The following is an 18372-nucleotide window of genomic DNA, read 5'->3' as shown; positions in this document are numbered from 1 at the left end:
GGAGAAAAGTCTGGTTCCATTGACTTACATTAAAAGTAAAGTATGTTTTTCCTTCTCCTGTAAAGTTACCATTTTGGAGATACAAGGTTTTGTTCCGACAGCAGCGATATACTGTATAAACTGTAAGTCTAAGGCATCTAAGCACATTATGTAAAGCCATTTATCTTGTCATTGTGTGCTTTTGCTTGTAAAATCATAATATTATATTAGAATAAATGTAAATAAATATAAATACAGTAAAAAGTAACAAGAGTAGTCAATATCTTGTGAGATAGTCTGAAGAACAAAGTTTGGTTCCAGATTTCTTATCAGCATCCCTCAGTAATCACATAGATTTGTTAATTGCTTGATTTGATAAAATGAAGGCTAGATTAGCCAAACCAGCTACTGATTCATAAAATCAGCACATTTTGTATGAATATTTTTTGTATTTATTGAAATAGGAGTTTTTTTCAGAGCAAATAAATGCTTAACATCCAGATAAGTCACTGTGTGATTCTATAAAGTATGTATTTGAAATATATTGAAGACAACATATATCATTTTTGCAAGGACACACTCACCAAACTGCTTTATTGTGCAAACACATTCAGTTGATATGTACAGCAGTCACACTCTTCAACAGCACAGCATGGAAACATGTTTATATGAACTGCCTCTTTAGTACACGGCCATGTGTTAAAATGGTGAAGTAACAGCTGGTTATTGGGGGGGGGGTATCCTGATGAGGGAAGGAGCACATGGGTCATATGTGGTAATTTCAGGAAGTGACATGAGTGAAGATAATGTAGTGCCCAATCTAAACCTACGGCCCCATGCTCTCCGGTCTCACGGACTTCGGATCTACGTTTTGTGATGTTCACTACAGTGCTTGACGTCATCATGTTTAATCTGAGGTCATACGGCTGGAAGTGCATAAAAAAGTACTACTTAGAGTGGACATCAGATCGACTCACTTCTGTGGGAGACTTTGAAACCAAAATATGCACATATGGACACAAACTGTTTTTTACTTACGTATAAATTCATTGTTCGCTTGTTATCTAAATGTAAAATTTTTATTTATTCTTTTTGGAACTCCTCCTGTTGTGCTATCACATGCATTCTGCTATGAACTATGACATGAAGTTTTGGCCACCAATAATTTCGTCCAAGAGACTCAGAAAGTGGCACTTACAGGTTTAGGTCGGTATACAACAAAGTGCCAGAGTCTAACATGTAAAGAAAAATCACTTAACAGAAACAGTAGCATGATTTTATATGTTTTTTTCCAAACTTGCTCTCACCCACTTTCACACCAATGTGTTACACAAGTGGCCACTAAGGGAAGAAGTGAAGGGACAATGAGGAGCGGATTACTCAAAAAGAATGAACTAGGAGTAGGTTAGCTTCAGTGGGCTAATTGGCTAGCCATGCAAACTTTGAAATGCAAAATCTTTTCTGAGAAGTTTGGGCATAACATATATAACATGGGCGAGTAATCACTTTGGCTGGCTGTTAACTTGGTGTTGCAGTGTGTAGTGCCTTTCTTTTTGTTGTCATTAGCCATGTAGTCTTTAGCATGATAGCGAGCCAGCTAGCAAAGCAAAGCGATGAAGTCATATCAGCAGTCATGTGTAATAGATGGAGTGACCTGAAGCCCAGCAAATCAAATGTTATGGTTTTGAAATGTTAAGCATTTTGAACAAGTTCACTGCTATAGCCTCTAAACGACTTCTTCTGCCATTATTTTGGGCTTTGAAAAGGGACGTGTCACATCACAATGATTTCTGGACAAGTTCTGCTGCGGACCTCAACACTGGTGTTCACCTGATGCCTTGTCCCCTAGAAAGCTCACCTAACACCCCTCACTTGAGCTAATAAATCAATGGAACAGCCCCTAACATGTCACCTCAGGGGGAATGGAGAGGCCAGGTGGACAAGGCATGTTTAAACCGGTATTTAAATGTATAAATATGGGGGTAGTGATTAGAAACGCTGTGTTTGTTTCATTTGACACTCAGCACAAACACGTTCAGTTTGAGCACTAAACATGCAGAATACAGCAGAACAACAGATGCAGAAAGAAAAATCTAGCCATCATTCTGTAGCCCGTATGTGATATTACCAGACTGTGGCCACAGAGAACCACCCCAATTTCATTTCTCTTTTATTTTACTTTATTAATTTACAGATCCATGTAGTTTTTCAGTCCATTCGTTGAAAGCAGTTCCACTATTCAGGTACTAGGGGGTGAGCTAAGGCCCTTCCCCCCACCCCTTTTTGACATTCTCGTAGCTCGGTTAGTGCAGTGCCAATAACATGTTGGATAGCTGTGTGGCTAATTATGTTTCTCTTGGTTTACAGGTGATCATGTCATAAAAGTAGCCTTTAAAATGTAGAGCTAAAAGTGCCTGTATGGTTTTAAATCCTTTATTAGTCATTGTGACCACATTAATCTGTCCTAAGCTGAAGAGAACAGATGTTTTGTTTGGTGTGATGATGTGCTGGTTAGTTTACAGGGAACTGGCTCTGTAACTGTGTTAGTATAAGCCTCCATTACCATGTAAATGTATGTGCATTTGGTTTCTTTTAAAATGTTCTTGAGGATTGTTTGTTTTTTAATATACTGGGGAAATTATGAAGCTTTATGGTGTGTTAATCAAACTCTGCTTTTATGCAAACTGTTTTTATTTATCGTCAACTCAATTTTGTCATATTGAAAGCAGATTATATCAATAATAAACATGCAATTTCTTTATTAGCATGCAGTTTATTTTTTAAATGAAACAAAAAAAAGGCCAAGTGTATCTTTCGGTTTCGGTTTCATGGGGTTTTTTTGGTTCCTCACTACTGTGAATTTAGGGTAACTCCATTAGCGAAGTCTGCTGAAGTCTGCATCTCAAGCAGCCTTTCCTTAAGTTAATAAAAAGTCAGCATTATTATGGTCAGGTGGCCTAGATGAAAGGCAGAATTAGAGCCCTCCAGCCCTGTGGACTTAAGTCTGCATGTCTGGACAAGACCGGAGATTTAGATTGGGCATATGTGTGGGGGGGGGGTTGAGATTTATAAGTGTTACTTCAGTTCCTCTGATGATGATGCAGGAGTTTCAGATTCTTCAGGGCTTTCCTGAAACAGAGACAGAAACACAACTTATACAGTGACCTCTTACACACAAAGAGTCGAAACATCTCACTGTTAAACTATTTTAGTGATACAGTACAGTGACCTAACCACAGCTGCAGTAATTATTGACATATTCAGTTGAAAGAACAATGACGAATAGCAGTTCACTTTTGTTGGTCCGTGCAGACTTGCCCCTACGTGAACTGTGGGCTGACCTTCACTTTGTCTAAATCGGATCCACCAGGAAGCGACTTCTGGGGGATGTGGAAGGCCTGGAAAACAAGGAAAACTTGAAAAAATGCTCAGTGCCAGTAAGTATGCATTCATCGAACATAATTTGTGTCTATGAGCAAGTCACTGTGTGCTCAGTTAGTCATGTAAGAAGCATGGAAGAGCAGCGAATCATATTAGAGTATTCAGAGCAGAAAGCGCTCAGCTAAGAGAATGTAAAACTGGGATGACAGCACTGCTCACCTTCTTAGCTTGCTGGATTTCCTCAGTGGACTTGGACCTGCTTTTCACCATGTGTTTCTGAGGCGAGGTTGTCTGAGGAATAGAAGACTTTTTGAATATTTGAAGCTACAGCATGAGTTTAAACAGCTTCACAACCAAAAATCCCACTTTAATCTATATGGCCTTTTGACCATTTAGATTTAAAAAAAGACACTAATCCAGAGGTCGGCAACCCAAATGTTAAGAAGAGACGTTTTGTCCTTTCAACAAAAATCAAACCACCTTGGGAGCCACAACATTTTATGTCCATTTTAACATCTTGGCTATAAATATATCTCAGTATGTGCTAATGTGCTAGTATAGGCTAAAAAATATAGTAGAAACAAAAACACAGACTTATTTTGCTCTGCTTTTAGCTCAGCTGTAGCTGCTTTTCTCGCATCTCCAGCAGGAAACTTTTCCACAAAAGTAGAACAGTTACTTGTAAAATGTCTCTCAATGTTCAAATTTTTCACCTAAAAATTTTAAAATATTTCAAATTTTAAAAACAATTATGTAAATATTTTTGCTAAAAATTTTGCTTTGGAGCCGCACAGGTGGTGCATGTTCCCTGCTGATAATCCTATTTCCTTCAGTATAAATACATAAATACAGTTCTGTCTCATTGACATATAGAAAATACAGATGTCTTATGACTGCTTCATGCTTTGGTAGCTTTTTGAACAAGAGGAGTTTGACTTACAACCTCAAATTAAAAATAGTGAAACAGTAAATACTCTTTTCCAGGAATTCAGGAAGTCTGTATTCTTTCAGAGAGGTGACATATTCTTTCACTTCTTGTTTTTATTATGAGATCTTTTATGTACATAATCTACTGTAGATCCACTCAACAAATATAAAATAGAAATTCATAACTAAAAAATGATGTGGGGCACACTTTTGAAATTTTGCGTAGATATCAAATTTTATCAAATTTTCCTAATTTTTTTATTGAAAAAGCATTACCTGACTTTCCAGGCCATAAATGAGTTGGCCTGAGCCATAAGTGGAACCTCAACTAGTCACACCTGTCACTCAACCCATTTAATCTAAGTTCAAAATCTGTTAAGAGTAATCTATTAGGAGTAAAAATTCTCTGTTTTCACATTTGAAATGAAAATGAATGCATAGCAGACTCTCAATCACCTCCCACTGTCTAGTTTGTTGCATCTTCAGTGGTCAACTTTGTTTTTGCTGCAATGGACATTAAAGAGTAATCAGTCTTTTGGAGTTAACCTTAGCCTAATATGGATACCAGAGCAATTGCCACGTTCCCTGTCATGCCGCCTAAAAAGCCGCCTGCCTCAGAAGAGGCCGCAGTGATAAGCCACAGACCAACTGGAACTGAAGCGTGAATGGCTGTAATATTTTCCAAATTCCAGCAGTGTCTGACAGTCGGAGGCACGAGTATGTGGGACGCACAGATGACATGAGAAATTTGACGAAGCTGAAGTTGGCTTTTGATTCGAACTTCAAGTTCCACCATATATGGTGCAGCAGTTACATTCAGACACATTGTACACTTGCCAGAATGTAACCGCTGCTCTGTTTAAGGTGGAGCAAAACAAAAGAACAAAAAGCTGCCAAATAAGCAGCCAATTGTAGAAATTCAGACATGAAACAACACATAACACTCTTTTTGCAGGGCCTACAGGGCTAATGTTAGAAAGCAATACTGACATTGGTTTATATACACACTGTTCAATCTTGTTTTTACTACTTTGCACAATAAAAATATTTCAGATTTACTTTAGTTGTTAAACATGTTTCTTATTTAAAAAATTAAAAGCCACTGTTAACCTACAAAAATAGAACTCAAAAGATATTATACCATGACATTTTTTTAGCCATTCCACCCACTACTAGTAGAATGACATTCAGAAATACGAAGCAAATTCGAAATGGTCAGTCTGTGAATAAACATGGATTGACTCCAGTGTTTGTGAGAAGATTGCTGTGATCTGGATCCAAATCTCCTTGTTTACCTTCTGCTCCATGTTGGCGAGGTGCAGTGAGGTGCAGAGCGGCAGTGGGGTGCAGGAGGGAGGAGAGAGGCTCTTTATCACACTTACTCAGGGCTTCTGTCTGTCAGCCTGGCAATGCAACAGCACAGTAACAAGCACTTAATGGAATGGGAACTAGAAGGCCCTTATCTGTCACATATACAGTCCATCACCACTAGAGGTCACTGCAGGTCACCTTCTCTTGTTACCAACAGAGATCTCTTCAGGACACAGGCCAGCGTTGGGAAACATTTTATGTACAAAAAGCTCATTTCACCCCTTCTAGTTAGTGAATTCAGGGTCCTGACTATTGAAGAACAGGGTAAAAGGGGGCTAACAAAGTATGCAGAGAAACAGATGGACTACAGTCTGTAATTGTAGATCTACAAAGTGCACCTATGTGGTAAGTGGGGCTGATAAAACGGACAATGAGTTTAGCTACAAAATGAGTGTCCTTAATAAAGTGTTCAGTGATGATACATCATCGGCCCTTTAGAACAAGTAAAGCAGAACAATTTCACGTTTTGTTGTTGTGGCTGTTGGAATAACAGTAGATTCTGTTTACACATGCTATACACAAATTGTCCTTTCACCTCCTTGCGTACTGAGTGTTTTAACCCCCACAGTACCGTAAGAACACATGAAGAGTTCCTACAGCAGGACCCTGAGTTTAAAGGGCGTTATCTGGTCATTGCCATTTGCTTTCGCATGCATGCATTGAGTATATTTCTGGCCTAAGGATCAAGGCCACAGTGTAGCCTGAGTGTGTATTTGCATGTGTGTGCATGCGTGTGTTCATTCAAGATTGATCTCCTAAAGCCAGTGGGTACACAGGCCAATTACAGAATCAGACAGAGCCCAGGTCACCATGGAAACACAAGGGAATGACTCCAGTTCATCTACACATGCAAGCAATTACAAATTCACCAAGATGTCCCATTGTTCCACTAAATGGCAAGGTCTCCCCAATAACAGCATAAGTGCATGCATATCAAAACTTCATTATCATGAGGAAAAATATCAGAAATGTGCATGAAATCGCCCAGGGTCAGACAGTCTTCGCTGAGTCATAATGTTGTTCTCATAGACAATGAACAGAATGATTAACCTCACATTGTCAGACTTCATCATCATGCAAAATGAGCCCCTATGCTGACTCACCCTCAATTTCTAAGGCTATTGCAGTAAAGACTGCTTTAATGCCTTTTCTTTCTTTCTGACACACACTTGATCTCTCTCTACTCAGAGTGCTGCCCTTACAGAAGAGTCACTTATATTTTGAAGTGTGCAAAACCACACGTGTCCGCTGATTTATTTTTCCACATATACGATGTGATGCATGCAAACATGCATGCTGTATTAATTGCCTTCATTTTTAAAGCTGAGTAGCAGCAGCATGCAGTTTCACTTTGATTGTATTTTTGCTCTTTGCCAGTATTGAAGCATGTACAAAATTGGGTTTAGTGGAGCATGATGATTAGTTGGTCATGCATTTCTGACAATGTCCCTGCCTTTGTCTGTTTATGCCTGTAGAGCCCCTTTTGATTTTTTTTTCTTTTTTTCTTGTCCAAGTTTCTTATTAAGACCAAAGGTTTACATTGTTAATATTTAACATAAGCACTGTACTAAGATTATATCCATAAAAGGCCAGTGAATTCATTTTCAGTCATTCCTGCATGTTTAACTACACCTTTCTCTCAAGCCCCACCTTCTTTTCCCAGCCCTCCTATCACTGCTTGGTAACCACATGCTCCTTTTTAACTTCAAGCACTTGCCCCTTTAAAGGTCTCTGCACAGCCATGTGCTGTTATTATATATATATATATATATATATATATATATATATATATATATATATATATATATTACACACTGTAGTGGCAATATTGAGTTGCAATATGATTATATATGCAATATGATTAACATTATTGTTATGACAAATCCTATCATAATATGCTTTTCTGATTACTTCTAAACTTAAAAAGGCTTTACACCATTTATAGAAAGCCTACAAGTGTCAGCAACCAGTGTATAGCGCCTACTAGGGAATAAGTAGCTGGTTGGATATCAACCCATTATATCATTATCTTATTTTACATAATAAAACATAAAAGAGAGTACTATGGCATGAGATGTTGGCACTGGCACGACTGAATCTGAGCACCGTAAATCAGAACACCAGACAACAATGAGCATTTCAGAATAAGATGTGGGGATGGTGTCAGAAATGTTGGTGAAGTTCACAGTATCTTGGCAAGTAATTACTTGTTTAAAGCAGCGAGCAAATCTCGTTACACAAGATGTCCCTGCATGTTCAACAACATGCATAGCAGACTATTTTTGTTTGCCATGGGTCTTGCAAAAACACGGAAACAACAGTTTGTGATTGGTCAGGTTGGTCAAATAGTCCTTTCTTGTCAAAGCAGCCACTTCTGGGTAACGTTTAGTGCACGAAAGCTACAAGACTCTGGCAACAGTACCCTAGCAACACTGCCATGCCATGGTTGTAACTCCATGGTCCAGATGAGATTTTTTCCTATTTGGTCAAATTCAATTTGCGAGTCTATGAAGTTGATCAGTCATGATCGTGCCCAATAGCTTTAAAGCTCCATTGAAAAATATGGAATATCCAGTTTTCATTCATCTACCATCATAAATGTCAATATAGCATTGAGGCAATGTAGTCAGAGTGCCCATTATTTGGAGATTCTGGCACTCATAGAATGGCTCTCACTCAATCACGTTACAGAGTCAGAACTTACTCATAGTTCTCTTTTATATCTAGTTTTTCTAGCCTTTTTTAAATGAGCCATTGCTGTTTTTCTGGTACACTTTATCTATGCCAACTTTTGATTATTCAGCCCCTTTTAAAAGCTTTTAAAGGAGAATTCTGACTTTTTTTTTTAAATGTCTGTATAATTAAATCACTAAGATGGCTTAAGTTTCTGTCGGTTCCTGGTGGTGTCCAGTAGTCTGTAAGGGTATTTTCTGTTTTACTGATGAATTCATGTCATAGTGTAAAGGACTCCAATGGTTTATCAGGTGTTCTGGGACTGATAAAAGATACATATCATGGTTTCCTGATTGGATCTTAAGGTGTCCTATGGGAAACGAGTGGTCTGTAGTGGTAACCCTTAAGCCAGTTCCCATTAGAAAGCAAAAATCACCAGGTTTTAATACTAATGGTTCTAAAATCTTTTTTTCAGCAGAGTAGACAATGCTGGTGATGGTAAAGTGTTGCTGTAGCTGTGGCAATTGGACACAAAGGACACTTTAAACATTTCGCCTTTGTCTATTACCACCATTCTTGTTAGGCAATTTTAGCTCTTTTTAAACACAACCACTTCCATAACATGGGTGAACACACATAGGCTAGCAAAATGGAGGCAAAATCTTGCAATTTGTAGTACCAAAGTCCATATATTCCAACTTTACTCTGTTTAACTGAATAGAATTGCGAGGTATAGAGATTAATATGTCGAGTTTTTTCATTGTCTTTGTAAAATAGGCTGTAGAGAGAACATATCGGCCTACCCATGTAAATCAACACCTGGTTTTGGTTTCAGTGCACAGTGTGGCACAAGTTAGCAAAGGTGCTATAGCACAGTTTCTCAACATGTCTGCTCGGTACTCAAACATGCAGCATGTTGTTTGGAAGGAAACAGCTTAATTGTCCATAGACAATCCTTACAGCTGTCTGTAGGGGTTGTGTCTCCTGTGTCTGATTTGGCCTATTCAAATGTGTAGTGTGAAATGTCACCAAAGAACAAGCTTTCTAAAATCCCACAGTGTATGACTGGCTTTAGAGCTAAAGCTCAACCAGCTGAATAAAATACTCTACTAAGATGTAAAACGTCACAGGTGAACTCTTTAGATGCATTAGCCACGCATATGATTCCTCTTGTCACTGTGCTACAGATACTGTTTGATACTGTTGTTGAAAGAGACAGATGGAGATCAAAACTATGAGAGATACTTTACTTACAACAGTACAGAAGTGCTTTTCTGATGGAAAACAAAAGCCACTTTTTTGTACTATAGCACTACTCGATACAAGATGTTTAATGTCGTGTAGCTAGCTACTGCAATCCGCTTGATTTTAACTGTTAAGGTATATCACACTCATTTACACTAACAAATACAACTAACCTACTTAATTCTAAGTAGGTTACTCATTATGGTATTGGCATAAAACTTTTTTCAAAATTCATTCATGTTGAAGTGGTAATCTGTAATTGTACAGCAACAAAATACAGCTAAAACTGATGAACATAAATATGATGAAATGGGCAATGAATGTAAATACAAGGCATTACAAGGCAAAATAGAGCCCAAAATAGATTTTTTTTTACATCTATCACAAATTTACCTTTATCAACATTACACATAAAAACTCACATGCAGGTTCACTTGTCATTTTTGATAATAGATCATTTTCTTTAGACATTGTGACCCCTGGTTTGTACCACAACCTCTGTAAAGAAAACTAGTTGGTAAGTTTATCTACAATGAACAATTTCACATAAAACCCACTCTGAATGATCTTTACATCTTAATGACCGAATTGTGCAAAAAATATATGAATTGGGTGGAATTCCCCTTTGATTGCTGCTGTTATAATGCCAGCTCCTTCACTGTCTTTCAGAGGGCACACACACCATGCGCTGGTGTTTTGGTTCTAAATGTCACCTTCACTTTTGTTGACTTGCTCATGTAGATAAATGAACTGGAAGTGTGTTCTTTCCACGTTTGAAAGCACTGAGCTTTTCTCACAGAGACGCCCAGAATCATCCAGAGTTCAGGGGCGTTAAGTAATCTCCCCCTCTCTCACTGCATGGCTCACACACTTACACAAACACAGTGTCACACTCTTTTACACAGACACACCCACACGAGGATATTCCTGCTTATGATTGTGCAAGTTCACAACAGTTCACAGGAAAAAAGGAGGGTTAAAGTGTGAGTGTGTACATTACTCAGTGTGTATGTATATGTGCACGTTAGTGTGTATAACCTGTATTTCTCAACATAAAACTGTTTGAAGACAAGCCAGTGTGGCCACACAGTTGAAAGTGACAATTAAACAAAACATTAAAGGTCTCCAGCTGTGGGCAGGTACAAGTTCAAACTGCTCAAGAGCTGCTGACTCCACTTTTTTACATTAGTTATACACACTCCCCATCAAAGGTTTGAGGACAACACACCTTCTTTTAAAATGTCTTGAATAGTTATAGACTGTCACCATTGCATTTCAATTAAGAGCCCAGAATTTTCTTCACTTTTTTAAATAATAGAGTTTGATTATACACAGATCAGGCATAACATTATGACCACCTCTTTGTTTCTATGCTCATTGTCCATTTTATCAGCTCCACTTACTATATAGGTGCACTTTGTAGTTCTACAATTACAGACTGTAGTCCATCTGTTTTTCTGCGTACTTTGTTAGCCCCCTTTTACCCTGTTACATACAATGTAGGTGTATTGAATAATGTAGCCAATCAGTCTATTTCACTGGAATCATATGTTGACACCTTCACCAAGTGAAATTACTAGTACATTCTGTATATGGAAGCATCCTCAGGCCTTCTGAGATTTGCCCCACTTGTTTACATGGGTCGAAGTTGCCAAGTGTGCCGTACCCCTGGCCACAACATCTCACATTTGACCGGTAAACATGCAGAGCGTGTGGCCTGGGCGGCCACTTGTCTTCTTTTCGACTTACAACAATCCTGCTTACTAATTGTATCAGATCAGGTTTTGTCAGAATTTGTTAAGCAATAGCTAATGTGATGGTGTGGTGACAGTGGTGGTCTGCCCTGTTGAGCTGGCCACCTAGTGTCATAGATGCTATTTCATTGGCTGAAGTTTGCGTATATCACTGTGAAATGAGGTCTTATATAAAATAAGGTGCCAACCCTTTTCACAGTAGCCATACAATGCAATTTCCCCCTGTTTTGGAGGGCCCTCAGTTTTTGTACTATGCATTTTGTGTCTTCAAGAATATGTATGAAAAATATTTTGATGTAAATGTGTATGATTTACATAAACTGAAGTGAGCTAGATTTTTAAGATCTAAGGTGAGGCATCAGTGTCCTAGTTAATCTGATAAAGTTACAGGGAAAAATAATTTTATTTGATCATATTAATCCAAAATATCTGGGATCTTTTTCATTCTTCTGGCAAAATGGCCACAAGAGCACCCACAGAAATGTGTTAAATAAGCTGGCATTATATTGAGAGGCCATCACTACAGTAGCTTACGTGCGCCTAATGACATAACCTAGATTGGATGACATCAGGGCTGACCAGATCGGTGGGAGGGACCACCATGGTCAACACAATAACAATGTTCTAATTAACATTTTTAAGTTTCTAATAAACGTTTTCTTTTTCGACGCAACACCTGACTTTTTTGGTACTGAATTGTCAATACATGTTTCTCTTATTGTGAACACAAATTCTTCAGTTTGGCTGCAAGACTCATTGGCTGTCTACTGTCTACCCCTGCTTTTTGCTATGCAGCCTGAATCTACAACACTAAGGAGCTTTCCACAGGCTTTTGGCCTTGACTGGAGGTAGAAATGGTGTTCTGACGAGATAAGAACCCTCAAGAACCCTCATGGATGTGCTGGGTAACAGTGAAATCAGAAAGACACTACCAGCACTCAAAGATCTCTGCACTGCATCACGACAAAGGGTGAAACACTCCTTTATATCCATGTTTATGTCTGTTGTACCCCACACACGCACACACTCTAACCTGGCTGCCTTGCCCTTCACTGATCTTGAGAACAGTGCTGCATACAAATTTCCATGTCACTGACCTTAGAGACTCTTTCTGGCTCTCTCACGCTCACTTAAGCCAAGCCTGTGATGTACCTGATGTTATGCAGATGCCCAATAGCTTAATAAGGCAGAATTCTGAATTCATTCACTTCACTTCACTGGAGGATAAACACTATTCTCAGCTACTCTGAGACAGAAAAAAAGACTGGCTTTTTAAAAGGCTAGCAATGCAAACATAGAGACACAGCATTTATGCAACGTGATCCAATTACATTAAAAGATGAGGGGAAAAAAGAGAGGATGTCTCTTACCTTCTCTTTCTCCACCTTTGTCAGAGGGGCTGTGCTGCTGGTTGGCAATTCTTCTACGTATCACCAGACACGTCTTTTCCCCTCTCCATCCCTCCCTCTCTCTCTCTCTCTCTCTCTCTCTCTCTCTCTCCCTCACACTCTCTCACTCGCACACCACGCCATCCTCTCTGGCCATTCATAATTTCACAGACATGACAAGTGCTCCCACCCACCAGCCCAGACATACACTGACTGTGATAGCTCCCACTGGTGCATTAGGTACGTCCCCTCCTACTTTCACTTAAACTGTGCATAACAAGTCACACGTCATGTGGGACCAAAATATCTAGCATCAGTTATACTGCTAAAAAAAATGAAAGGTTAATGCTTTCTTTAACAGTCCCTTAAGTTCTAAGTGTAGTAGATGGACTAAAGTATGTGGACACCCCTCTGAATTATTGAGTTCAGGTGCTTTTATTGTGAAATGGCAGCATCTAGGAGGAGGTTTGGTGTTGAGGAATTCTAGTTGCCTGCACAGATCCCTGACTTCAACCCCCCTGAACACCTTTTGGATAAATCAGGACGTCACCTGTGGGCCAGGCCTTCACGCCCAACACCAATGCCTGACCTCATGGATGCTCTGTTGACTGATTGGCAAAAATTCCCACAAACACACTCCAAAATGTTGTGGAAAGCCCTCCAGATGAGTGGGGGAAGCGGGGTATTAATTTAATAAGTAGGTGGTGCAGACCCCACATTACTGTGTAATTATTTTGGGTACTTACATGGGTAGTACCAGGTAGAGTCGTACATAATATGTACTCGTCTATAACCTGTACACAAAACTGAATCTGGGCTAGGCAGAAAGCAATGATTCTTACTGTGGTTTTATGAGTACCTTACTGTTTACTTCAGAAAACTATCCTTGTATTTTCTCACTCACTCAGTTTTCACACTCACTCAGTTAATATGTGGAACGTGTTTAACTCAACTAAGTGTAACTTGGTTAAACTTTCTCGGAGCTAACCATCATGTTACCCAAAATAATCACCTAGTACTTTAGAGTATGCATCTCACACTTATCTGGTTAATATCTAGAACTTAAAAGACTGTAAAAGAAAGCATTACCAGTAAAGGAGGACTGGTTTGGGAACCACTGCTTTAGGGAAAAATCTACTGAAATGTTCTTTAATGTTTTAATTGCTCCAACATGTAATCACATAGTGCAGTGTGTATACAGCAACTCTGTAGCTCTCTCTGTACGTCAATTGCTGACACAGTCATTAGATTACATACACACAGTTTGTGTAATCTTCATAGAAAAGCACTGGCCAGTAGAATGGGATGCCCTGGAGCAACTGCACGAGTGGGCATGGGCGGAGTCTGTGTTGGGAGGAGTCAATATTACAGAGAGGTTACAGGACTTTGTAAGTGAGCTGATATGAGAGTGATGAGTTAAATACCCACCACTGGGCTTTTGAATGAGTTGAAGTACCTTTTTTGTGATCCAGGACTAATCAAACAACATCAGAACCTGACCTCACTAATGCCTATGTAGCTCAATACAATCAAATTCTCACAGCAATGTTCAAACGAATAGTATACAGCTTTCTCAGAAGAGTACATGTTGTTACTATAGCAAAGGGGGAACAAATTCCCTGTTAACTTTTTAGTTGTCTACAAACCTTTGGACATAAATTGTATGATGCCAAGACTACAAACATTTTAAGAGGGTTTGACCCAAACTCTATTAATTAATGTCAAGACTGGGTGTTTTGTTTAAGTCAGTTCTAGATCACCCTGATCTTAATGCCACAGATACAAGCAGTCAGTGAGGTGGAGGAAGGGGAGTGTGGGGGCTGGAACTGATATAGTGTGTTGTCAGCATAATACTGCAAAATGAGGCCATAACAGCTAATTATGTGCCAAGGGCCAGAATATAAATGAAGAAGAAAGCGCTGGGGAACACCTTGGGCAAAAGTAGTGGGGGATTTATGTTAGTATAATAGTGATTAAGTTTCGCCTGTCTGTGAGACAGGAAGTGAGCCAGCAGACAGCGCACATGAGCCTAAGGTCAGCATGCCCAATGCCAAGCTACTGTTAGAGGAGTTTAAAAAAAAAAAAACAGCGGTGGAACTGCAGTCTCCAGAGTTTAATACCCTTGATTTCAGAAACATTGTATGCTGCAGGTCATCATCATCATCATCATCATCGTTAACCGCTTAGTCCAGATAGGGTCGCGGTAGCAGTTGGGAGAGCAGAGAATCCCAGGTGACCCTGTCCTCCGCAACTTCCTCCAGCTCATTCCCGGGGACCCCAAGCCGCTCCCAGGCCAACTTGGAGATATAATCCCTCCAGCGGGTCCAAGGACGACCCCGGGGTCTTATTCCGGTAGGCCGTGCCTGGTACACCCCCACCGGGAGGCGTCCCGGGGGCATCCGAATCAGATGCCCGAACCACCTCAGCTGGCTCCTCTCAATGCGGAGGAGTAGCGGCTCTACTCCGAGCTCCTCCCGGATGGCCGAGCTCCTCACCCTATCAAATAGAGTGTAGCCCGCCACCCTGCGAAGAAAGCTCATTTCTGCCGCTTGTATTCGCAATCTCATTCTTTCGGTCATTACCCACAGCTCATGACCATAGGTGAGGGTTGGGATGTACACCGATCGGTAAACAGATACACCACTACAGTCCGGTACAGCGACCGCATTATTGCTGCCGCTTGTCCCAGCCTGCGGTCGATCTCACGATCCTTCTTCCCATCACTCGTGAACAAGACCCCGAGATACTTAAACTCCTCCACCTGGGGCAAGTCCTTTCCCCCTACCTGGAGTGGGCATACCATCCTTTTCCGGGCTAAGACCATGGACTCAGACTTGGAGGTGCTGATCCGCATACCAACCGCTTCACACTCAGCTGCAAACCGCTCCAGTGTGCGCTGGAGGCATCCATGTGATCCAGCCAAAAGAACAACATCATCTGCAAATAGCAGAGACGCCACCCTCCGGCCTCCACACATAACGCCCTCCTGACCCCGGCTACGCCTTGACACCCTGTCCATGAATATCACAAACAGGAGTGGAGACAGGGCACAACCCTGGCGGAGTCCAATGCTAACACTGAAAGAGTCCGACTTAATGCCGAGTATATGAACACAGCTCTCACTCCGGGCGTACAGAGATTGAATGGCCCGGAGTAGTAACCCCGGCACCCCATACTCCCGGAGGACCTCCCACAAGATATCTCGGGGAACACGGTCGTAAGCCTTCTCCAAATCCCTACAACAAAACACATGTAGACTGGGTTAGCAAACTCCCATGCCCCCTCAACAATCCGTGAGAGGGTGAAAAGCTGGTCCATTGTTCCACGGCCAGGACGGAATCCGCATTGTTCCTCCTCAATCTGAGGTTCAACTATCGGTCGAAGTCTCCTTTCCAGCACCTTGGCATAGACTTTCCCAGGAAGGCTGAGCAGTGTGATACCCCGATAGTTGGCACACACCCTCCGGTCCCCTTTCTTGAAAATAGGGACCACCACCCCGGTCTGCCAGTCCAAGGGTACTGTTCCCGAGGTCCATGCACTATTGCAGAGGCATGTCAGCCACGACAGCCCCACAATATCCAGAGCCTTAAGCATCTCCGGACGAATCTCATCCACCCCCGGTGCCTTGCCACTGAAGAGCTTGCCAACTACCTCAGTGACCTCCACCAGGGAAATGGAGCTTGACACGCCAGAGGCCTCTGGCCCTGACTCCCGTGAGGGAGGTATGTCACCTGGATTAAGGAGTTCCTCAAAGTGCTCTTTCCACCGACCGACAATATCCTCATTTGAAGTCAGAGTTTCTCCACCCCTGCTGAATACAGCCTGGGCGCAGTCACCCCGACCACTCCTGAGTCGCCGGACAGTTGTCCAGAACCTCCTTGAGGCCGACCGAAAGTCTTTTTCCATGGCCTCACCAAACTCCTCCCACGCCCTGGATTTTGCTTCTGCCACCGTTGCAGCTGCCACCTTTTTTGCATGTTGGTACCTATCTGCTGAATCGGGAGTCCTTCGGGCCATCCAGTCCCTAAAGGCCTCTTTCTTCAGCTTGATGGCCTCCCTCACCACCGGTGTCCACCAGGGGGTTCTTGGGTTACCGCCATGACAGGCACCAACAAGCTTTTAGCCACAGCTGCGCCTGGCAGCTTCCACAATGGAGGTTTTGAACAGGGTCCATTCAGACTCTATGTCCCCTACCTCCTCCGGGACATGAGAAAAGCTCTCCCGGAGGTGGGAGTTAAAATCATTCCGAACAGCGGCCTCCGACAGTCGTTCCCAGCACACCCTCACTATTCGCTTGGGCCTACCGGGTCTAACCCTCAGTCTTCCCTGCCATCTGATCCAACTCACCACCAGATGGTGATCAGTTGACAGCTCGGCACCTCTCTTCACCCGAGTGTCCAGAACATATGGTCCCAAGTCAGATGAAACGACAACAAAGTCGATCATTGACCTTTGACCCAAGGAGCTCTGGTACCATGTACACTTATGAACATCCTTGTGTTCGAACTTGGTGTTCGTTATGGACAATCCATGCCTGGCACAGAAGTCCAATAACAATTCACCATTCGGGTTTAGATCGGGCAGGCCGTTCTTCCCAATCACGCCTCTCCAGGTCTCCCAGTCATTGCCAACATGAGCATTGAAGTCTCCCAGTAAGACTATGGAGTCTGTAGTCGGGACCCTTTCCAGAACCCCGCCCACTTGCTCCAAGAAGGCCGAATACTCCGACCTGTTGTTTGGTGCATAAGCACACACAACAGTCAGAGTTTTCCTCTCTGCAATTTTAATACGCATTGAGGCGACCCTCTCGTCCACTGGGACAAACTCCAACTGTACTGCCGCCAGCTGGGGACTCGTGAGTATCCCTACACCCGCCCGGCGCCTCTCACCTTGTGCAACCCCGGAGTAGAAGAGGGACCAACCCCTATCCAGGAGTTTGGTTCCAGAGCCGATACTGTGGGTGGAGGTGAGCCCAACTATATCTAGTTGGTACCTCTCAACCTCCCGCACAAGCTCCGGCTCCTTCCCCCCCAGTGAGGTTACATTCCACGTACCAAGAGCCAGTTTCTGCCGCAGGGGCCTAGGCCACCAAGGGCCCCCCTGCAATCTCCCACTGCCTGTACGGCACTGCACCACTCCCCCATGCTGGACCTTGCGGGTGGTGGGCCCACATGGTCCCCCCACGTTGCCTCTTCGGGCTGAGCCCGGCCGGGTTACGTGGGCTGCCCGGCCACCAGGCGCTCGCCGAGGGACGCTACCCCCAGGCCTGGCTCCAGGGGTAGGTCCCGGTGACCCTCTCCCGGGCAGGGTACACGATGTTCTATGCCTGTTTTTCATGGAGGTTTTTGGATCGAGTTAGTCTGGGTCTTCACTCCAGACCTGTTCGCCCTGGGAGACCCTACCAGGAGCATGTTGCTCCCGACGACTTAGCTCTGAAGATCCCTAGACCACACAAGCCCTTCCGCCACGACAAGGCCCCGATCCAGGAAGGGGCCCCGATCCAGGAAGCCTCGAAAACGTTCATCGATCCCTAGCGAGAAACTACAGTCTTTTTTGTATTTACATCTGAAATATTATTATTAACATGGAAAAAATGTTAGCAAAAAAATATTTGTGCACATTTTTCTAAAAACATAAAGTTATACTCTCAGTCC

General features: G+C 42.2%; 1 long non-coding RNA gene across 2 annotated transcripts; it reads right to left on the bottom strand.

Annotated features, from left to right (window-relative positions):
* Positions 1-525: 525 nt before the first annotated feature.
* LOC118811413 lies at positions 526-12960 on the bottom strand. Of its 2 annotated transcripts, none has more exons than XR_005007479.1 (5): positions 12701-12960; positions 5583-5690; positions 3580-3651; positions 3274-3377; positions 526-3108 (listed from the first exon to the last, which is right to left on the bottom strand). It is a non-coding gene; the product is annotated as an uncharacterized LOC118811413 (long non-coding RNA). The 2 variants fall into 2 exon arrangements; XR_005007478.1 differs by having other exon boundaries at positions 3321-3377.
* Between the last annotated feature and the right edge of the window lie 5412 nt (positions 12961-18372).

Source organism: Colossoma macropomum, unplaced genomic scaffold (genome assembly GCF_904425465.1).
Source record: "Colossoma macropomum unplaced genomic scaffold, Colossoma_macropomum, whole genome shotgun sequence".
NCBI lineage: Eukaryota > Metazoa > Chordata > Actinopteri > Characiformes > Serrasalmidae > Colossoma > Colossoma macropomum.
Note: the sequence above shows the minus strand (reverse complement) of the source record. Positions and strands in the feature narration are given on the sequence as shown.